At 42.5% G+C, this 21,904-nt stretch overlaps 1 protein-coding gene across 1 annotated transcript in view; it reads left to right on the top strand.

Annotated features, from left to right (window-relative positions):
* The first annotated feature begins 2,374 nt into the window (after positions 1-2,374).
* The window catches only part of LOC123803349 (uncharacterized), a 70,098-nt gene continuing 50,568 nt past the window's right edge, over positions 2,375-21,904 (top strand). The window contains exon 1 of the transcript XR_015726127.1: positions 2,375-3,204. The gene's annotated coding sequence lies outside the window, so the exon portion shown is untranslated. The remainder of the gene's footprint in view (positions 3,205-21,904) is intronic.

Below are 21,904 nucleotides of genomic sequence, written 5' to 3'. Positions count from 1 at the left end.
ATTAAGTTAGATCCTTGAAAATCTATAAATTCAGAAATTTAAAAATGTACTTGTAAATCAATCAAGAAGAATTAATAGAAATTAGGACATTCTAAGAAATGAATAATAATAAAAATATTGTATTTCAAAACCTGTGGGATGTAGCTAAGACCATGATGAGAAAGAAATCTGTAGACTTAAACGCTTGTATTAAAAAACAATGGCGGGGCACCTGGGTGGCTCAGTTGGTTAAGCAACCAACTTGATTTCAGCTCAGGTCTTGATCTCAGGGTCCTGAGATGGAGCCTCACATGGGCTCTGTGCTCAGCGGGGTGGGGTGGGAGGCGGTCTGCTTGAGCTTCTCTGCCTCTGCCCCTCCCCCCACCCTTGTGTGCATGCGCTCTCCATCTCAAGAAAATAAATCTTTAAAAAGAAAAAAAAGAAAGAATGGCTAAAAAATGAGCTAAAGATCCAAGTTGAGAAGTCATGGGGAAAAACAGATTCACCGAATAACCCAGAGAAAATTGAAGGGATAGAAATCGATGAGATACAAATGCGAGATACCTAGGAGAAGATGAGGAAGAGTTCGTTTTTAAAAGAGTAAATAAAAATGGCAACGTTTGTTAGGATTTATCAGGAAAAAATAAAAAGAGAATGTCACTATACATTCAAGTACAAGTACAAGAAAACAACTTTATGCCAATAAATTTTAAAACTTATGAGAAATAGTATGTTCCTAGGAAAACAAAAATAGTCAGAACTGACTAAAAAAAAAAAAAAAGGACAAAACCTAATTCGCGTTGTAACCATTAAAGGAATTGAAGTGAACAAAACAAAACAAAAACCAACTTTCTGTGAGCCAAATCCTGGGACAGGACTATTTTTATAGATGAATTCATGGTATGGGTATCTCCCACTTTAAGTTCACATTATACCATTTAATTTTTATGAAAAACTTACATTAGTCCTTGTTTTCACTAACCTAAAGAAATCTGAACAGGATTTTTGCTTTTATGAAAAAAGGTGAAAAGCACAAATAGCACTCCGCGTTCATTTTGCAGCCGCAGGGTGTGCCCCCCGCTGCGGGAGCCTCCCCGCCCCCCCATGCTCCTTCCCCAGGAGCGACACTCAGCATCTCAGTATCGAGTTGCCAGAGCTTCTAACTGTGTCTGTGAGCATTTGTGCTTTATCTTGTTTTGTTTTGTTCATTCCTTAGCTAGATGTGTCCTAAGGTATCAGAGAAGACTAAGAGAGTTTATGGGGGGGGGGGGGGTTGCTGAGAATGCTCAAAAAATATTCCGTATAAATTAATGGTAACTGCTTTTTCACTTCATTTCAACTTACAAAAGGTCTCATAGGAACAGTCTGTTTTTAGATAGAAGGAAAACCTGTACTGGAAATTCCAAATTTACACTCTTTGAGAGAACAGAAAAAGGCAGGACACTCCTCAACTCATTTTATAGGTCTGTGGTAACCTTGGTACCCAAACCAGACAAGAACAGTGTGAGAAAAGAAAATTCTGGGCCAAGTTGACAGACAGAATTTAGCCATAGATTAGGAAAAAAAATCATGGCCAAGTTCGTTAGCAGGTCAAGGGCTTATGGGAGGTGGGAGGTCATCTCTGTAGCCCCAGAAAAGTCATTTGGTGGAGTTACACACCTATTCATAGTTTAACAAATAAGCAAACAAAACTGTGTGACAGGAAGATGATCATTATGTTAACTGGAAAAAAGTGAATCTAAAATACTTTATTTATTTTTCATAGATCTGCTAGCTAACCAGAAATGAGCTTGCTTGCTTCCTTAATAGGAGGACGAGGAAAAGCTGTTAGTATTCAAATAATTTTTTGCCCTATTAAATACATAAATGTGTGTGTGTGAATTTGTACAGATAGTAAATATATATAGTCACACAGTGTATGGTGTAGTAGTTAAGAACATGAGCTCTGGAGGAAGATCGCTAAATTAAATTCCCGGAATTGTATGATTTGGGGCAAATTTCCTAACCTCTCTGGGCTTCAGTTTTCTCATCTGTAAAATGGGTGAGGAAAGTACCTCACTGGGTTTTGCGAAAATTAAATAAGTAAATACATGTGACGCATAAAGAAAAATGCCCAGCAGATAGCAAGCAGGAAGTATGAATTAGTGGCTATGGTGTCTTTCTTTTAATACCAGAATATTCACGTCATGATTTCTGTCTGGGCAGAAGAGCCATGGGTGGTTTTTAAGTTCTTCTTTATGTTTTCCCAATATTTTCCAAACTTTTTACGGTACTTCACTTTTATAAAAAGAGCTTTTTAAAACACACACACACACACACACACACACACACACACAAAGGCGCACACACACTGCTCACACACACCACGGTAGCAGCTCACGCTCTTTGACGTCAGTTGGCTCAGATACTTCCCTGGAGGCTTGGCGTGTGGCAGAACATCTCTTCTGAGAGCTCTGCTCTCACCTGCCAGGGTCCCCTTGCTCCTTCTCCTAAGGTGGGAGAGTTGACGTTTTGTCTCTAACCACATGGATGATCTCCCCATAGCTGTCACTGTGAGCAGTAGTGACTCCGAGGAAGGGAAAAGCTCTTTCTAATCATGTGGAGACAGAAGGGCATCAGTCACTCAGTGAGCTTCCTAACCAAGGATGTTCAGACTCTGCCCCTAGAGACTCTAGCAGGTCGGAGTGGGGCTTACAGATTTGTGATGCCGATAGGCGCCCGGGGTGGGAACAGCCGCTTTATTCTGTTTTCACTCAACCTTTTCCCACATCCTGACACTGACATCCCTGGGTGGGTGAATTTTAATGGTATGCGGCACTTCCCAGTTAATTTTAAACATACAGATAATGCCCACTCATTCATTCCAAAAAAAATGTATTGGCTCAGTGGTTCAGGAAATGTTCTAGATTAGAGAAGGAGACACAAAGGAGAAACTAACAACATTCCCCGTTCTCCTAAGTTTAAATATTCGTAGAGGCAAACAGAAAACAGGATAATTACAGAGTATAATAAGTGTTGTTGAAAGAGCATATAAGCAGGATGATATGACAGTAATGGGAGAGGAGGCTTCAGACAGGTGAGCAGGGACAGCTATGCGGGGCAGGTGACATTTCAGAGGAGATGTGGGGCTGAGAGGGAGCAGGTTATTCTCAGAGTAGAAGTGTTTTCCAGGGAGACACAACAGCCAGTGCCGTGCATCAGACAGAACCCGGCATCATGTTGAAGGTTAGTGTGTCTGGAATGTAATGTGTAAGAGACAGTGGTGTAAAGAAAATGCTGGAAGGGTAGGTGCATTGGGACTTGCCATCCAGACTAAGGAGTTTGGATTTTATTCTGAGGGGAGTAGAAAACCACAGAAGTCTTTTAAATGGGGTAGGGTGGAGGTGGTGTAGGAAATAGTTGTTTTCAAAGATCACTCTGGCTTCCGTATGGAGATGGATTGGTGGAGAATGACAGCAGAAGCAAGGAAGGTCATGGGAGGCAGTTGTAATAAGCAAGATGACAGATGATGACAGCTTGGATTTGGGGGCGCCGAGGAGATGGCGAGAGGTGAACCAAGCTGGGGACTCTTTGGAGGTAGAAGGCAGCTGGGATCGTGGTGGCAGATCCGTGGGTTCTGATTGGCTGTGCGGCAGACGCAGATCAGACCACCGGTCAAAAGCCACTGCCGCGGCTCCTCCCCAGGGGTAGATGTGAGAATGCTGACTAACGGCAAGGGTGCAAAAGACAAGTTCCCATTTGTCCTTTGGACCCTTAGATAGTTCTGCTGTGGCTGTTATAAATACCCTGCTGCCTTAAAGGGTGAGATGCTGTTTGTGCCCAGGGATCATTCTTCAGCTGCTGAGCTCCATGTTCTGGGGAGCGCTTGGGGTGCACATGACTCCCCTCCTGTGTCAGAGGTGGAACAGGGCTAGGCTGCATCCATCCCCTGCAAGGTCTGCTGTAGATTCGGGGCAGGCCCCAGAGTCCGCAGGGCCTCTGTGGGGTGGCTTAGTTCCACGCCGCACGGAGGAAGCACCAAGGAGTCCGGACCTCACCTGAACCTGTGGGACCTCCCCCTGGTGAGGTCCAGAGCTAACCTGCTTCCCAGAGGCTGTTTTTGAACTGAAGCCAATCTGAGTCTGGGTCAGAGTCCTCTGGTCAGAGTCCTCCATCTGCACTCTTCCTCTACGTGACTAGAGTCTCTTTGAGTTCACTCAGATTTTGCTCAGGCCCTGGGCCAGCTCCACAGAATCTAGGGCTGCTTGGGGAACCTGGGGTTGGTGGGGGAGTGGAGTGGGAGGGCTGGGACAGTGGCCATAGGCAAAAGCAGGAATAGAGTCGGAAAACGCTCCCCCTCCCCATTTCCTATCAGGGGAAAATGGCGGGATAGTGCATGGCCCACAGCTCTCCTAGCGGCTATGTGTGTAGGACGTGGTGAAAATGCCTGATGACACAGTTCTTGAATAAACCAGTGCGTTAGTCAAGTGACACACCTATTGCCCTCAGCGGTACGAAACATGCTTGTATTTCGTGTGCTCCCAAGAGTATGATTCAAACTCTTTATCTCATCAGCAAAACTCTTTTATAAAGGACTTGGGCCTTTATACCTGTGGCACCGTGTGAGGGGTCAGAAATAAACTCGGAAGCAATTTAAAGATGTGAGAGCTGTAGTGTTACCACTTTAAAAATATCAAGCAGTGTGTGGATCGGTGCAGTGAGAATGGTAAATACTGTGTAAAGAGCTTACTTAGGTTCTCTTGAAAAGTGAGTTTCAAAACGACACATCAAGTCTGAGCCGTCTAATAACAAACTGAAAAACTGGGTGTTCCACGAAATCTAAGAAGTATAAGACAGCCCGATACCAAACACGTTAATGTGCGAAACCATATGCATTTGAAAATCAATAAGCGATTTTATAAATGCTTTCTATAGTTGTTTTTAAATGTTTTTAGGTGCATAAGGTGTCAGAAAAATAAGTTCTAAAATGTGAAGAGGAAAATACTATACTTAAAAATGTTAAGATACCTCTGGGAGAGGGGAGTGGAATGGGGTAGATATATATTTTATTCTATATATTTTTATAGTATTTGAATTTTTTACAATGAGCATGTATTGAGATTGTGTGTGTGTGTGTATAAATGACACTGGTTCATGGGTGATTTTTTTAGTCAAAAATTTTTTTGTGTATGGAACAAATAGCCTGATAGATCCCGATTTTATAAAGGACGGCAAACCAACATAATTCAGGGAAGGCTAAAGAAATTCTGTTTGTGCTGCAACTGCACATTCCCGCTTGCTGTGAAGTAAACCCAGCCTTCCCGCCGGGCTCTGTTGATTCAGCTTTGCCTTCTGGAGCAATCCAGTATTAACAGCCTGAATGAATAATGCTGCTTTGGTCAGGGGCGCTGCTGGTAGCGAGGCTTGTGGTATATGGTGTTAATTACATTCTTTCCATGAAAGAGCAGCGCTCTGAGTCCGGAGCTGTTGGAAATGGATGAACACGTGTGGTAGCCAAGATTCAGGATAAAGGTAATTCCCTTGGATTTCATCTGTTATCTCTCATGGGAGAGGAGAGAATCCAGATTCAGGTCAGGAGGTGAAAGGTTTGTGGGCGAGGGAGAACACCAGGCAGGCAAGGCCGTAAAGTCTGGGAAGTGACTGTCTCATTATTCATGAGGCCTGCAGCTTCTGAGAACATTCTGTACCATGTGCACAGTTGGCTTAGTACAAATTCCAAAGCCATTCTTTATTATCGTTTAGAATCTCATTTTCAGAGTAGGTAGATAAGTAAGCTGATAGTTAAACATTTGTAAACCAATACATTCCAAGGAAATCCACCCATGGACCACGTGGCCAAAGACCTTACGGTGCTTTTGAGTCGGTGCCGAAAGCAGCGTTCTCCAGTCTCCTGGAGAAGAATATCCATTCACTTATTCATTCATTTCTTCATTAGTTCAAGAAATGACTATGGAATGCCTTCTACGTGCCAAGCACTGTGCCCGGAACATGTCCTGATGAAAACACAGAATCCCTGCTCTTGTCGGAGTTGACAGATAATGAGCAAACAAAAAAGAAATAATTACAGATTATGGCAATGCTATGAATGGCCGGCCCAGGGTGACATGACGGAGAGTCAGGGGGAGTGGAAGTGAGGGGGGATATCTTCATATAGTTTAGGGGGCCAGCCAGGCCTCTCTGGGGGGAGGCATTGTCGGATTTTATTGCTGAAAGGAGACAGGCAGCCATGGGAGCTGCGGGAAGAACCCTCCCTGAGGGGCAGGAGACCTGGGTCAGGTGCGCTCTGCCCTCACTGGCCTGGAGCCTCTGTTTCTGGAAGCCTCTCACCCTCTCCAGTCAGTCTTTTCATTTGCAAAAAGAACAACGTGTTCCTCAAGGAGCCTTTGGTCTGGAAATGCAAATAATTACGAATCTGTTAACTGAAAGAATAATAACTTGTATATGAAAGTACTTTGCAAAGTGTAAAGAATTTTCGAGTATTACCTCCATTTGATCTTCATAATAACTCTGCTAAGTAGGTCAGATAAGAATTAAAATTAGTTGGATACTGGCAAGTCTGGCTACATAATTTGCACTGCCTGGTGCAAATTGAAAAAAGCAGGGCCCCTTGTTCACAAATGATTAAGGATTTTAAAAGGGCAACAACAGAGGATGAAACCATTAAACATCTGAGCGCAGGGCTCTGTGTGACTGGACGGGTTGCGTGCTTACAAAAGCCCGGGATAATACATTATCATCGGCTGTGGTGGTGGCGGGGTGGGAAGGAGCTGGCCTTGTCCTTTTTTTTTTTTTGGTTGCATTTATATCCATAGTCCCTGTTTCTGCAAAATAGTAAATTGTCAAATACTGGTTTTTATTCATGTAGCTATACCACTGAGCTTATTCCGGGGATTCTGGTTGGTTTCTTCATTTGGTGTTTTAGACCCTCTTCTTTCAGTAATTCAAGAATCTGGGAGACCACCTAAGGGCCAATATCTCCTCCAAATATCTGTACCAGTTGACCTGTTTTAACGCAAGTTGTCTTGAGAAAAACGACTTTCGTGCTGTCAAAAGATCTTGGTTTGGAATAAGAACACCTGCACATGAATTCCGATGCTGCCATTTAATATTTGTGTGACCTCGAATAAATTACTTAGTCTCTCTGAACTGTAGTTCCTCCTGCAAAATTGAAATATCCCTTTATCAATGTGTCTGGGTTGTTGGGAAGGATTCAGTGATCATGCCTGGTGGTCTGCAACGTGTGGCACACGAAGAAAATGGTTCTTTGGGGGTTTTCTCTCTGAAGGCTGGCAGGATTGACATCTAGCTGGCTGGCCCTAATTCTTAATGGGAGATGTCATTTTTGACTGGAGGCATGTGTTCTTGCTGGTTACTAAATACTTTGAACATCACCCTTCACCTTGACTGGTAGGAAGTGTACTATACCGGTTTGCAAAAGAATGACAAGTTTGCAGTTTTATTTAGTATATTAATAACATCTCAGTGGGAAGATATAATTTATTCTATTCTATTCTATTTTGTTTATTTTTTTTAGAGAGAGCGCAAGTGTGCTGTCATGACCCTGAGATCATGACCTGAGCTGAAATCAAGAGTCAGATGCTTAACCCACTGAGCCACCCAGTTGCCCCGACATGATTTTTTTTAGGTGAGATTCACATAACATAAAATTAACCATTTTAAAGTGAACACTTTGGTGGCATGTAGTACATTCGCAGTGTCATACAACCGTCATTGTTATCTATCCTAAAATGTTTTCATTACTCCAGAAGGAAACCCATGCCCGGTAAGCAGTCACTCCTGCATTTCTCCTTCCCCTCAGCTCCTGGTTACCATTAATATGCTTTCCGACTCTCTGAATTTACCTGTTCTGGATATTTCATATAAATGGACCCGACAATGTGTGACCTTTCGTGTCTGGCTTCTCTCACTTAGCCTGATGTTCTCGAGGTTTATTGTGTTACAGCGTAGGGATCAGTGTTCCTTTCTTCTTGGGGCTGAATAAGAGGGCACTCTACGTCTGTGCCACAATTTGTTTCCATTTATCTGTTGATGGTCATTTTTAAAAAATCTTTTGGCTACTGTGAATAATGCCGTGAACATGTACGCACATGTATTTATTTCAATACCTGTTTTCACATCTTTTGGGTATATTCCCAGGAGTAAAATTGCTGGCTCATAAAATAATTTTATGTTTAACTTCTGAGGAACACGACATGCAATTTTAAGCCAAATAGTTAATCATAAAGACTGTTTTTCTTAAATAAAATAGAATAATAGCAAGAAAACAGTTCCATTCTTTTTTTTCACCTTTCTGTTCCAACTGCTGGTTACCTTCTGGCTGACTGATCAAAATTGAGGACTTGAACTCCAGAGCCCATGCTTTTGATGGGGGTCCTGCCTAGCAGAGAGCTTGACTAAAATAAAGTGTTAGATGTCGGTACTAGGACATATAAGCCAAATTGCATGTTGTGCCTCCATCTTGACTGTCTGTTGTGTGAGCTTATTGCCTTTAACAATCCCTCAGTCAGTCTAGTGAAGAGAACTATTAGCCAAGGTTGATTATCATCACCGAGATGTGAGTCCATGAAAGAAAGTGAGTCATGCACTAAGGCGATTTTATGATGCTTATGAGGGAAGGGTAAATCAAATGTACAAATCTAAACTACAGGGAACATTTGAGTGGCTGAATCATATGTCTGAGTGGAATAGATTTTATAGCGTGTGTGCCTGTAGACCCTTAACACAATTGTCCTACTGCTTTGCTCAGAGTGTTCTCTTCCTGGAGGCCCGGCAGTGACCTCTCCAAACACATCGAAGGAAGCCCAGGGCACTTCAAATGGAGGCCACCCGTGTTGGAAAAAAAAGACAACAGGAAGGGAAGAGAGAGCAGTAAAGTCACATTTCTACTTCGGCTTCATCGAGAGCTAGCTCACATCCTGCAGTTGGCTCTTTCCCCTACAATTCATCCATGTGAACAGACTTGAGCGCAGCAGCCCAGGGAAGTAGCATGTGGGGCGCTCTGGGGAATGAAGTGACCAGAGAGGAAGGACGGTGCTTCTCCAGCCCCATCGCCACCAGCCCGTGTTTATCCTGTGTTCTCGCTGTTGAATCCCAGATGCCCTTGTGCCTTCTCCACTTATTTATTCATTGATTGAGTTAATGATTTGGTTTCTGACTCTGCCCCAGGTACTATTTCTAATGTTATGTGGAATATACACATGAATCAAGATGAACTCTGTGTTCTCTAGAAGCTTGCGGGGTTGGGGGAGAGATGAGGCGTGGATGTCTACAGCCTTACCGTGTCGAAAGAAGTGTACGGTAGGGGTCAGAGGACAGACTGTGGGCCTAGACTGCCTCGGCTTGAAACCAGCTCCACCTTGACTGACTGACCTACCACCTGTATCTTACGTCCTCATTTCTAAAGTGGGGAGAATAATAGTACCTACCACATAGGACTGTTTCAACGAAAGCCCTGGGATTAGTGTTGGTGCTAGGTTAAGTGCTACAGGAGAGTTTCCCAAACAAGTAAGAGACAAAGATCCTAACTGAGAAATAACCAAAGTGCTCTGGGAGTTCAGAGGCAGACGTGTATACTAGGAGCCTAGAAGCCTCATGGCAGACATGACTCCGAGGTAGTCCTTGAAAGCTCAGTTGAGCTCTCTGTAGCATGGTCTTTTGTTCATCCACTCATCTGAGCCAGTGTCCAGCAATAAATCAGGAGGACTTCGCCCAGATTCCTCTGTGCATAGCTATCAGAGTTCAATATACAGCCGACTCCTTAAACATGCTTTCTCTTAGCATTTGTTTTAGAGGGGGAGGGGCAGAAGGACAGGGAGGGAGAATCTCAAGCAGACTCCCTGCTGAGTGCAGAGCCCGATGTGGGGCTCAATCTCATGAGCCTGAGATCATGACCTGAGCCGAAACCAAGAGTTGTAGGCTTAACCAACTAAGTGAAATAAGTAAATCGGAGAAAGACTTATTATCATATGGTTTTACTCATGTGGAATATAAGAAATGGTGGAGAGGATCCTAAGGGAAGGGAGGGAAAACTGGGAAGAAGTCAGAGAGGCAGACAAACCATAAGAAACTCTTAACAATGGGAAACAAAATGAGGGTTGCTGGAGGGTATTTGGGTGGGGGGAAGGGATAACTGGGTGATGGGCATTAAGGAGGACATGTAATGTGAGGAGCATTGTGTGTTACATGCAACTGATGAATTGTTGAACACTACATCTGAAACTAATGAGGTACTGTGTGTTGGCTAATTGAATTTAAATTAAAAAATGCTTTCTGAGGACACTGAAGAAAAGAATTAATTCTTACATAAGGGCTGGTTACTTGTCCTTCAAATAATTAAGCCACTATTTGCTTGACTTTGAGTAAGTCACTTGACCTTTCAGAGATTTGGTTTATCCATTTGGAGTAGAAAAGATCTAGACTCAGTAAGTGTTATGACTTTTTGAAAACTAACTCTAAACTATTGTGATTATGAGCAGTATTGTTATGAGTTTTAGACTTGTAAACATCATTCATATTGTTTATAAAGGGTTGACTACAAGTCATATAGGACTCGGGCCTGAGTTTTAGTGATTGATTTCTCGCTGAAGTTTTATGTTATAGAGGCTTGAAAGGAGATTTCCAAAACCATAAGACTGCCAAAAATTCTATTTGACCAACAAAGTTTACAGTGTCTATGCCCATATTTACAAATTGCATCCTTGTCTACCCACCCATAATTTTGCCTATCTGCTTTTCCCCATTTTACTAGTTATGGAAAAACAACTAGCTTACTACTGCAGAAAAGCCACAGTTCTTTCTACAAATACCCAAATATCTAAAAGGATTAGACTTTTTTTCACTGTACTTTGATCTTCCATGCTTATTATGGATCCATATACTATATGGCTCAAAGAAAATAATAGAACTTTTGTTGAGTTTCTATAGGTTTAGAAACCATCATTGCATTTTGGAGCATAAATGTGTCCTTTAGTCATGATACAAGGCACATGTTGTAGTTATGTGTCCACTGGACCTAGTTTAAGAGAAAAGGACTTAATTCAAGTTCAAGAGAAAAGGACTTAATTTGAGAAAAGCAGAAGTAGATTCTAGATTGAGTTTTTAGGCACCACCACTGAACTGGCCTTCCTAGGTAGTTTTTGTCTTTAGTAGAATAAGGAAGCTAGGACACAACAAACAAACGAACAAATAAACACCCTGAAACTATGACTACGAGCTCAAGGCATACTCCACTATGCTGTAATGGGCATTGTCAAAATGGATGTCACTCTCTCCCTGCTCCCTGGCTCTCAGCACCTACAGGGGGACCAGACATTGGGACCTGTACTTATTTGCCAGGGCTGCTCTAACAGAGTGAGAAGAACTGGGGGGCTTACACAAGAGAAATTGATTGTCTCACAGTTCTGGAGGCGAGAAGTCTGAGAGCAGGGTGTTGGCAGGGTCAATTCCTTCTGGATGTTGGGAAGGAGAATCTGTCTCATGTCTCTCTCCTAACTTCTAGTGGTTCATCAGCAATCTTTGGCTTCCTTGGCTTGTAGGTGTAGCCCTCTGATCTCTACTTTCATGTGTACTTGGTCTTTTCACTGGATGTGCATCTGTCTCTGTGCCAGAATTTTCCCTTCTTATAATCATATTGGATTGGACCCACCTTAATGACCTCATCTTAATTTGATGATCTGCAAAGATCCTATCTCCAGATAAACTCAGGCACAGGTACTGGGGTTTAGGAATTTCAACATTTCGGGGGGACACAGTTCAAGCCATAAGAAGACCTCTTCAGCAGTTGCTGCAGAAAAGACCCCAAGCTCAAATGCCACCACTGCAAGGATGCTACTAGAAATAGTAGAGGTGGCGAATGGCCTCGATGTGGTGAGGCTCACCTCTGCCTTCCAGCTCTTGCATGGTTAGTTCTGATTGGTGGAAGCTAGGCTTTGGAAGGAACTAGAGCTGTAAAGAAATCTGGAAAATGACAAATGTCTTTAGCTTTTTGGTTTCCGGGATGTTAAGGGTGGTAGAAAGGAGATGGATGGGCTAAAATGGGGCTGAATCAATCAATCTGTATTATCTTCCAGTCAGTGAAGCGGAGACTGTAAGAGATGTTGTGAAGACTGATGGGATCACGAGCAATGGTGTTAAACAACAGGAGCATTAGTTGGTAGTGAATTACTACTTTCTGTCCCAGGACGGGATTTATGAAACTTCCCTTTCAACTACCATGAGCAATTTATTTGTGGACTAGGAATTGTAGATATTTAAAAAGGCAGGTGATTTTTTCTCTTCTTTCCAGCAAGATTATGCTTAGACCAAGTATCTTTGAAACCTCTCAGAGCCCAGGGGGGAATGTCGTATTTAAGTATAAGGGAAGACAAAGGAGTAAAGGAAAACCTGGCATATGCTGGGCTGGTTTATTGTGTCTACCCACCTGGTCTTTTCAGTGACAGATCTTAGGAACATCCCTCATGCTTCCCTTTTTCTCACTTCCTAGTCCAGTTTTTTTCATTGCTAAATCCTAGAAATTTTGCCTTAAAATGAATCTCCAAATTTGGCCACCCCGCTTCATCCCATTGTCATTCTCTGAATTTAGCCCCTTGCCACCTCTGGACGGTGTTTGTAATCAGCTGGCATTCCCCACTCTAGATTCTCTCCCACTCTTTCTTTCATGCTGGAGCCAGAGTTACTTTTCCTACAAATCAGATTTGGCCATGTCCTACCCACTTCCTCTGTCACTGCTGTCCTAATTTATTGTTGTTACTAACCATTGTAGAAGCAAACGCTTGTTCTTTTGATTTTATAATTTTCTTGAACTTTTCCCCTCAGTTCCTGTTATATTTTTAACTGTTTGCTGGATAGCTCCCTCTGGATATCCTTGAGTACCTGCTTCATATTGAATTGTCATCTTCTAATCTCCTCTCTGAAGATCAGGGAGGCGGCATGGTCAAGCTCTGCTGAAGGCCCTCTTCTGGATTGCAGACTGCTGGCTTCTCACTGTGTCCTTATATGGTGGAAGGGCCTAGGGAGCTCTGTGGAGTCTCTTTGGTAAGACCCATAATCCCATTCTTGAGGCTCTATCCTCATGACCTCATCACCTCCCAAAGGCCTCACCTCCTAATACCATCACACTGGGCATAGGATTTCAACATGTGAACTAGGTGGGGTGGATACAAACATTGCGACCATAGCAATGGCACTATAAACCTATCCCAATGCCAGGAGGCTTCAGGAGAGCCCAGGAACTCCACTTCACCTTAGGTTGGCACCCTGTGGTCCAACAGCTCTTCTACACTCTGTATTCTTGGGTGAATCTCAGTCTAACTTGGCAAGTACATATTCCCTTATACTATCTGGTCTAAATCCTCACTTTTCCTGTCTTCCAAAGCCCTTACCTTCCTTCCCTCTTCCAGGCATCATTGTGAGTATTACTCTTTCAGTCTACACCAGCCTCTTTGCATTCTGCAGCTTTCACTTAAGAATAACTGATGACATTGGTCTTGTGTTGATGGCAGTTGATGTAGAGCCTTCAACTTCAATCTTATTTATCCCTAAAGACCAAGAGGACGATTAAGAATCTGCTTGTGCATGTGTTCATGAATGTGCACGTAACCTTGAGAGACCTTGAAAAACAAGCCCAATTGCTACAAATTGCCCCTGGTTCAGTGTTTAGGTTTGTTCACATGAACCTCTGTGTAATCATTCATAACTAAAATATATGAATTATATTTTATTTCCTGATTGCATAGCATGCAGTAAAATAAGAAAAAAAATTACAGGCTAGTACTTTTTTCTTTACTTGAAAGGCTTTTTTTTAGGTCTGTTCAAGGACTGAGTCTTAGAAAGGTCTTTATTCTGATCTGCTCACAGACAGACAGCATGGCCTTAAAAAGAAAAAGCTGAATTAAATTCTCCAGTTACTGAGATTCCTCCCCCCCCCCTTTTTTTTTTTGGTTTACTCGTGTCAGTGTCCAAACCATTCTTAAATTATAAGGCATATGATAGGAACTTAAAACCTTCCTTGCAATTCTAATTCATTTTATTTCTATGGTTATCCGTTAAGATGAAAAGGCCTTACAGACTCTTCTAGGATAACACCTCATCAGCTTGAGGAATAATACTAATTTTTATCTACCTAAAGTTAGAGGGAAGAATGTAATTGATGGCCTGAAGTGCATTTGAGGCCATGATTTAGAGGTTTTGTTTTGTTTTGTTTTGTTTTTTATCACTCTTACCTATCTCTACTTGCTGACATTCTACTTTTTCAGCCTCTTTCAAATGTCTCATTTTTCACAAGGGCTTTCCTGGTCCCAACAAGCCAACCAGTGGGTTTCTTTCTCCTCCCCCCCTTTTTAGGTCTTTGTTCCTACTTTATCATGGTTCCTGTTTTAGCCTGTACTGTAGTTATTGGGCGCACACAGGGCGTAGAAAGGAAAGCATGGACTCTGAAGGCTGGCGGGTGGGAGCTCGACTGGGATCATGTCTCTTGGATTGTGTGGCTCAGATATATTACCTCCTCCCCTAAACCTCAGTCTCCCCATCTTTAAAGTGGGGATAATTGGGGCACCTGGGTGGCTCAGTTGTTAAGCATCTGCCTTCAGCTCAGGGATTGATCTCAGAGTCCTGGGATCGAGCCCCACATTGGGCTTCTCCGCTGGGAGCCTGCTTCTTCCTCTCCCACTCCCCCTGCTTGTGTTCCCTCTCTCACTGGCTGTCTCTCTCTCTGTCAAATAAATAAATAAATAAATAAAATCTTAAAAAAAAAGAAAAAATAAAGGGGGGATAATAGTACCTGTTTGGCAGGACTGCCGTGAGAATTGAAAAGAATATTGGGTGTCTAGCATGTGGAGTCACTCCAGAAATGCACCTGTTATCTGTAGTGGTGGAGTTTCAGCTTTACCTGCTTTAGTGTATTTTCATTTCTTGTAGGGCACACACTCTGTCCTCTGCTTCCCTGAAGTTTTCTCAGAGGCTGGAAGCACCTTGAACACAGGTGCTGGAGAAATTTTTGTTGAATTGAAGAAATCGGTCTTTCCTCCAAAACAAACATTATTCCAGATCTTCTAGAGCTTCTTTTACACACTGATTTGTTACGGCTGTGTATCCTGAGCGGCGTCGCCAATTATATCCTGAAATTTGAATATTTGGGATTATGAAATTAGATTACTGTAAGATACTTAAAAGTGAATCGAAGCTGTAGATCGTTCCAAGCAGAATATGCCTGGTATGTATGCATAAGTGTGGGTATCTCTGTGGCTGTGTACCCAGAATTGGAAGTTTGCTGTCACTCAGTCCTCAGGATCCGTGTCTGCAGCTCCCGGTCTCTGAAAACAGCCACAGAGAAGTCTTGCAAGCAAACTATGCAAACACTCTTCAGTTTTCATCCTTCAAGAGGACAAAATCTCATCTACAAAAAATATGGGTTTCCTGGACTACGTTTTCCCTGCAGATCTTTTGGTCAAATTTCCCTATTGGGGGAAAAATACAGTTGCCACTATATATTGGGATAAAATAAATTATTTGCTCTTTGTAAATGGAGGGTTATGAATTCCAAACATTTCTCATCCATGCACTTACTTTCCTTGGGGGGGCCTGCAGGCTCCCTCATGCTTCGTTACTGTGTATGGCAGAACCCACAACAGCCTCCTTCCCACCCAGCCTGCCTGAGCCTCCCGCAGTCAGCATCACTGCTCCCTTGGCTGCCCTTTCCTCCCACAAATGTGTCAACAGAGAGTATGTACCAGCAGCAAAGATTCTTAGGAGGATACTGAGTACTGTAGTTAGGAATTCTCATTTACATTGAATTTCTCAAAAGCAGAACAAGTAGCAATAAAAACAAAGACAATGGGTCAAGGTTCTGAGGGCCAGAGTGCCAAAGGGCAACATTCACAGAGTCCAGAAATGAGGGCACCAAACTTCTGAGTAAAATCTAGGTTCCCGGAAGAGATCTGGTAATTACTAACATATCTTGGGAAAGGGGAAAAGGCTGGAAACCTGTGTTTGGTCCTCACCTGTTGATTCGTTCATTCATTCATTCATTAAAAAAAAATCTTCCTCTTTCTCTGCTAGGAATGCGCCATATTTTCTAAAGGCCACAGAGGATCATAAAAGGCTCATCATGTGACAAAGACCTATTCTACTTTCACAAGCTTCCTCCTTCCATTTCACCATCAAATCCACATGCTGGCTCGCTCCCTAATCCTCTGTTTTGGAAGTACACTATCTGATTTTGGCAATTCTCAGTAGGAGGCGGAAACTGTAGCTCTCAGCACTGGTACCCTTTTATACATATGTATGCAATTATGTTTCATATAATCAAAGAATTTAGGACTGAAGGTCATGAGGTTCTCACCATGCAAGACCTTTTGAAATTTCTCGAAGCAACCAGCAGGTCCCCTTCAGATTATTTTCCGTAACCTAGGTGCATCTTTTCATCGATTCTTACTAACATTTAAGCCCGTAGTTTCAGCATTTCAAGATCTTGTTAAATCTGGCCTGCCCCTTGACATGTAGGCTAGTCTTTGCAGTTTTGAGTCACCTGCAAATCTGATCAATCAGTATTTATAGTTCTCTTTGAATTACCCAGTTTCTTACAAACCAACTAATTGTACTATAATTTAGCTGGTTCTGTGAAGATATATGGAAAAAGTGGCCAAATTCCTTTAAAAATTGATGCCATATTTATAGCATTTCTAAACTGATACTCTAATAATTTTACCATGAGACTGGTTGGCCATGACTTGCTCTTGGTCAGGTCGTGGGAGATCTCTTTGGTTGGCACATCGTTTTCTAAGTTCTACATACCACCTGTTTAATCAATACCTTTCTAGAATTTTGTTGAAGATTGATGTGAAAATCATTCATCTGTAATTCCTTGAAGCTGCCTTTTTAAAAAGTTGGGACATTTGTCTGTCTCTAGGTTTCCAACATTTCTTTGCTTTCTATAAATGCAGAAATTACTAAAATTGGCCTTTCAATCAAAATGTGAATCCTTTCAGAAGCTTGAGGTAGTTCATCTGAGCCTGGGAACTTGATCTTGGATAAATAGGGCCGATTTTAAAATGCATTCATTATTTCCTCCACTATTTTGGTTCCAGATCCTTGCTCTGTTTGTTCTTCACTTTCTAGTTTGAAAATACTCTCTAAGGCAAAAACGAAATAGGAGAGACATTTCGCCATTTCTTGTCTGTTAGTTTTACACCATCTGCCAAACAATGGGCCCATCTCTTTTGTTTTTAAAAAAGCCTTTGCCTGCGCTTGGCAATTTGCACAAAAGCTTCTGGCCTTTAGCCTTTTATTTCAAACTGTACTGTATTTTCTCCCCACCCCCGCCTTCCTTGCCAGCACTTTTTCTTCTATATTATGTACTGGTACTTTTAATACTAAACTCTTCGGGAAGCTTCTCGCGAGGCCCGAGTGTTTTCACAATTCCATCACTAGCAATTCTTATGCGATTGGCCGACTTGCTTGACCTCTCAGAAATTTGGTTCCCTCATCTGTAAAATGGGGAAGGAATGCATTACTTACAAAGTAGTTCTGAAGGTCAAATAGAATGGCACCTGCAAAAGCTTTTGGTAAGCTCTAGAGCACTGTCAAAAACGTCAAGCCTTGTAATCTGGGGAGCTGAATAGTAAGAGAAGCAAATGAGCATGGCCTGTTAATAGTGGAAAGGAGCTGGGGGTTCATCTAGTCCAATCGTCTGCGTTAACAGATAAGCCAATATTGATTTGGCCAACACTCCCAGTTGGAGGCAGCATGGGAGAAGCTCAGCACACCGTGGAAGGTGACTGGTATCTCAGCTGTAGCTGTACAGATCTAGACCTTGGTTCTGGTCCTGGCTCTGCCACTAAATAATTATGACTTCCTCAGAGTGGAGCTTGGAATTATCCTACCTCGTCCACCACCGCCCTTTGCAGACGTAGCCATTCACTGTGTCTTCCTCCTGTTACCTTCCTTCTTAACAAAGTGTCTCAGACAGCATGACCAACCTTCCTGACAGGGCTTGGCCTGCTTTACTTTCTTCTTTAATATTTTGATGAGGCTCATTTGTTGTTCTGTGGGCGGAAGGTTTTTGTTGTTGTTGATTCGCTGTCTGCCATTTAGCGGCGGACCAGTTCAAAAGCTATCAATGAGATTAATAAATAAAGCACGGGAAAAGGAAGCTGTAGGGGAAGGCTGGCATGACTTGTTTTGAACAAAGTGTATCAGTCAGTCAAAGTCACAAATATTTATTTCGTGCCGACTGAATAGGAGGTCTGACAGCTTCTGTAAGGCGTACGCAAAGCAGTATAACAGAATCTAAGCTCAAGGAGTTTCAGATATTCTAAAGGATATCTTATAAATCCGTTGTATAAATTAATGCTGCTTTTCCTTATGACTCATAATAATAGATGCAACTTTTAGAGTGTCTACAGACTGTGGACTTGATATTTCATCTTACTTAGCATTACAAAGAACTATTGTTCCCATTTCATGGTTGAGGAGAGCAGGGCTCAAAGAGTTGAAGTTCCTTCCCCTAGGGCACATAGAACAAGAGACATAATCAAAATTTGAACTTATGTTGGCCTGACTGAAGTTTGCTCTTTTTATGAAAGTTTAAGAGATGTACTTCCTGTTGTAAATTACATGTCTGACTACTCCCGGTATTATGAAGTCTGAGATGACATGCTTGTTTTCCCCCAAATTTGATTCATCCAAATAATTAGGGATAGAAGCAAGAACACTTAATTTTAGAAAATCAGTCGATGGCCAGATGGAATTCTGCCAAGAACCATTTCTAGCCTGGAAGTCTTCTGTCCCTGCTCTGGGTCTTTCTGTCCTCAAAATATACAGATCAGACACTTGTTTGAAATTTACCTTTTAAGGTACTGAAGAGCAGTGGAAAACTCACTAATCCAGAATCCGTATATCTTTATTGGAAATTGATATATACAACTTACTACATTTTTTTTTCTTGGCATGCAACAGATAGAGCGGATTTCATGGGGAATGCACTGAATTGGCCAGATTTTCTGAGCTCGGCACTCTTTCTTCTGTCCTGCTTTAGCTATCTGTTCTTTTTTGGAACAAAAGCCTCTTCCCTTAGGCCTTTTCCAAAGAATATTCAGATTGCAGTTCTTTTAATGGGAATAGGGAGAAGCAGCATGAGCGTTAGTCCCAAATCTTAGCCTTGAGGTTGTGCTGTCCTGACCTGTGTCCTGGAGAAGAGAATCGGCTGGAAAGCACTATAGAACACCCACTGTGTCCCTAGGGACCAACAATGAAAGAAGATGTTAGTGTGTGGGCGGCTTGGGTTTAGTGTGAGAGGTTTGTTTATTTACTTGTAGAGAGCAGCGCATCATAGATACTCTTTTACTGTTAGGGGAATTAGCGGATCTTTCTTCTTTAGAGAACTAATATCCGTTTGCTGTTTACAAGGATAACATTATTTATGGCCCTGCTAAATCTAAACAGCTGTTAGGCAGGATCTCCTCCAGGAGCAACTGCCGATTGAATCCAATATGCGTTCGTTCATGTACCTCTGTTCAAACAAGTCAGGGGTTTTCGGTTGAATATGTCACATTGGGCAAGTGGTGATAAAACAAGATTGGGCATCTGTTAGCTTCATTCTCTTTGTGGTTCTTTCACAGACAAACTATGAGAATTTGACCTTTGAGTCTATTTACCTGCCTGAAAAATAACAGTAGTAGCCACTTCGGTCCTACCTGCTTATCTCCTTTTTTGGTGTACTGAGGATTTAAGAGTTAAGCTCCCTTGGTTATCCAAATGAACGGTTTGGCAAAAGCACCAACTATGATTAAGGAAATGAGTAAAGTGACAGGCATCCTACCACCAGACTGTGTTTCTGGTGTGAACTAATTTTACCTCCCGATTCTCTGTCATTCAGTCCATACTGGGATACAGTTTAGTATTAAGCAGGCAGGATAAATCGCCTTGACTGTTAGGCCCTGAGAAGCTTCACTTAATTAGGATTTGGTTTGGACAGAGGGGTAGAGATGTGTTATCAGTGATGACTCCTGACACTTTTAAATAGTTTTTAAGTTCTTAAAATACACCTAATCCTGAATTTCAAGGAATAGAAAGAATTATGGGGTGAGGGTAAATCAGAAGGGATAATAAAAATTGCAGCCTATGGTGTTTTAACAAACCTCTTTACTCTCTCACTGGCTCTCGAAGTTCACTTTTGATCTTTTTACCGGAAAAAATTGTGCAAGTAAAATTTGTTTAATTTTTTCCTACTTGTCTAGGGTATGTCGGAGGAGGGGTAATCCTAGGAAGTTCACACTAAAGTAAAACACTGTGGGAGATAAGGGAAGAGGACGGGGAGCGCTTGTAAGGATATGTCCCTTTGCAACTTTTCCCATGGAAGAAGTTTGTACAGGAATATACGTTAATGAGAAGAAGAGATAATTGGTTCGTTGGCTTTAGTCCTCTGCGACTTTGATTCAAGAAACATCAATCATGTGTGCAAGCATTGGTCTTGGCACTCAGGAAACACCAAAATGAGTAAGCCATGGCCACTGCCCTCAATGTTTCCTCTGTCTAGGGGAGGAGAGAGCCGTGTAAGCACTACATAGAAGATGGTTTTAAGAGCTTGTAAAGAAGCAGGACAGATAATGTGCCTGGGGATGACAGAGGAAGAAAAAGATTACATGTGACCTGGGTGGTCAGGCAGAGATTTCGAGACGACTTTGCACTTGGTTGGAGCTTTGGGCGGAGTTGGAGAGAGAACATTTCATGTTGACATTGACAAAGAAATGGGGACACAGGTGGACCTGTTTGGGAAGTGATGAGGAGACTGATGGGGCTAGAGGGCAGGGGGTAGTGGGAGAGGAAGTCAGAATGGAAATTCGGGGTCAGATTATGGAGGAAGATTAAGGCTCTTCTCTGGCTACAAATTCTTTTTGGAGCAGAACCTCAAATGAACCTGCAGAGACTCTCCAGTTGACTTGCCCTTTAGAACAAGTGACGTTTGATGAGCAAGCAGTCTTGTCAAACAGTGTTCTTTCAACAAGATCCATTAAGGGCCCCATGTATTGCACAGTCTGGGCCATTGAGCAGCAGGTCATAGCTGTGAAGTGGCGATTAGAGTGAGAAGCAGGCACAGAAGTCACCTAGTACAACCTCATATTCGTTTCTTCTTGCTGTTGTAACAAATTGTCACAAATTTAGTGGCTTAAAACAACACACATGTATTCTCTTGTAGGTCTGTGGGTTGGAAATCTGAAATCAGTTTCACTGGGCTAACGTCAAGGTGCCATAGGGTTTGTTCCATCTGGGGATGTGAGAGGAGACCCATTTCCTTGCCTTCTCCAGCTTCTAGTGGGTGCCTCTGTTCATGGGCTTATGGACACTTCCTCTGTCATCAAATGACCTTACTCCAGCATGTGCTTCCTTTGTCACCTGGCCACCGCCTCTGACTGACTCTTGGGTCCTTTTTATAAAGATAATTGGGATTACCTTGGGTGCGCCAAGATCATGCAAGATAATCTCCCCATCTCGGAGTTCGTTAACATGATCACGTCTGTAAAGTCCCTTTTGCCATATAAGGTAACAATCATCTGTTTCAGAGATTAGGGTGTGGACAGTTGGAGGGGCAACATTTAGCCTGCCACGGACCTCCACATTTTACAGGTAAGAGTGTTCAGGCCCAGCTTGGTCTAAGGCCACACAGATAGGTAATGACAGACTCCTGTTTCTGACTCCCAGTTTTCTTTGTCCTGCACCATGATGCCAATCTTCCATCCTTTCTGTGAGGAATCAGTGGCGCTTTCCACAGGCAGCGATCCCAGCCGGCTAAGACCCGGGGCTGACTGGAGTAGCGTTTCGCAGTGGGTGAGGCTCTTCCTTCTTTGTGTCACCGGGCAAGGACCAATTTGAGAAAAGAAAAAATGCTCTTTTTAGGACCAAAAAAGGCTAG

The sequence above is a fragment of the Ursus americanus genome, chromosome 11 (genome assembly GCF_024610735.1).
Source record: "Ursus americanus isolate L20-20 chromosome 11, mUrsAme1.1.p, whole genome shotgun sequence".
Taxonomy (NCBI): domain Eukaryota; kingdom Metazoa; phylum Chordata; class Mammalia; order Carnivora; family Ursidae; genus Ursus; species Ursus americanus.
This window is presented reverse-complemented; position numbering and strand designations above follow the sequence as displayed.